Genomic DNA, 1,940 nt, shown 5'->3' with positions numbered 1-1,940 from the left:
GCATATAGGAAGGTATGGTGGACTCATATGGAATAACTTTGGGGTTTATGGAGTTTGGATGCACAAGCAGTATTCCCGGTTAGTACAAGTGAAGGCTAGAAAGAGACTGGGAAGCGACCAACTAGAGAGCGACAACAGTCATGAACATGCATTAAAATTAATCAACACTGAGTGCAAGCATGAGTAGGATATAATCCACATGAACATAAATATCATGAAGGCTATGTTGATTTTTTTGTTTCAACTACATGCGTGAACATGTGCCAAGTCAAGTCACTCGAATCATTCAAAGGAGGATACCACCCTATCATACCACATCACAACCATTTTAATATCATGTTGGCACGCAAGGTAAACCATTATAAGCTCCTAGCTAGTTAAGCATGGCATAAGCAACTATAATCTCTAATTGTCATTGCAAACATGTTTATTCATAATAGGCTGAATCAGGAACGATGAACTAGTCATATTTACAAAAACAAGATAGGTCGAGTTCATACCAGCTTTTCTCATCTCAATCATTTCATCATATATCGTCATTATTGCCTTTCACTTGCACGACCGAACGGCGTGGATAATAATAATAGTGCACGTGCATTAGACTAAGCTGGAATTTGCAAGCATTCAATTCAAGGGAGAAGACAAGGTAATATGGCCTCTTGGTTAAATCAACAACAATGCATATGAGAGCTACTCAACAGTTTCATCATGGTCTTCTCCTCTCGGCCCCCAAAGAAAAGAAAAGAAATAAAACTATTTACACGGGAAACCTCCCAACAAGCAAAAGAAGAACGAGAAATCTTTTTGGGTTTTCTTTTAATTACTACTGCTACAGGCATGGAAAGTAAACTAGCTAAAAGCTATAACTATTTTTTGTTTTTTCTTAAGGTTATTCAAACACACAAAAGGAAAGCAAGAAAAAGAAAATAAACTAGCATGGGTAGTACAATGGAAAAGTATGAGCACCGACAACTAGAGTGAGTGTGTGAACATGAACGTAATGTCGGTGAGAAATACGTACTCCCCCAAGCTTAGGCTTTTGGCCTAAGTTGGTCTATGCCCATGGATGGCCTGGCGGGTATCCGAAGTTGTAACTGGGGTCGTACTGAGATGCCGCAGCCATTGCTTCCCGAGCTGCAGCCTGGAGGCGAGCTGCCTCCGTCCTCCTCTCATACTCGTTCGCCTCCTCCCTCGTGACAGCATATCTTCCTTTTGCATGATAGTCAAAGAAGGCAGTGATGAAGTCACGTACCTAGGGTAGGGTCATAGACCTGATCTAAGTACCCTACCCAAGGACACCCTCAGAAGAAACTGCCTTCCAGTCGACCAAGAGGGACTTCACTCGACGAACTCGAAGGACTCGACCATGAAGACTCACTCGACCACCAGGAGATCAAGAGCCACTCTGCATCCAAACGGTCTATAATTAAGTAGTCTTTATGGCATTTAGGACACTTTATGTAAGGCATTACCAGTAAAGCCTAGACTTAATGTACTTTAAACCCTGCATTACTGAGGGCCGGAGGGGGTCTGGCGGACACTATATAAGCCACCCCCCTCCTCAGTGTAAGGGGTTCGCACTCTTGTAATCCATACATACATAATCTAGTCGACCGCCTCCGGGCTCCGAGACGTAGGGCTATTACTTCCTCCGAGAAGGGCCTGAACTCGTACATCCAGTGTCTTCACAACTGCTCCATAGCTAAGATCTTGCCTCTCCATACCTACCCCCACTCTACTGTCGGACTTAGAACCACGACAGTTGGCGCCCACCGTGGGGCAGGTGTCTTAGCGATTTTTGGAGAAGTTGCAATTCTTCCGATTACTTTCATCATGGTCGCTAGTGGAGTTTTGGTCGAGGGCCGCGAGATCCGTCTCGGTGCTCTCACCTTCATCGCCGACGACTCCACTTGGCTCCAGGAGGCTCCACTCGACATCGA

The sequence above is a fragment of the Triticum dicoccoides genome, chromosome 2B (genome assembly GCF_002162155.2).
Source record: "Triticum dicoccoides isolate Atlit2015 ecotype Zavitan chromosome 2B, WEW_v2.0, whole genome shotgun sequence".
NCBI lineage: Eukaryota > Viridiplantae > Streptophyta > Magnoliopsida > Poales > Poaceae > Triticum > Triticum dicoccoides.
This window is presented reverse-complemented; position numbering follows the sequence as displayed.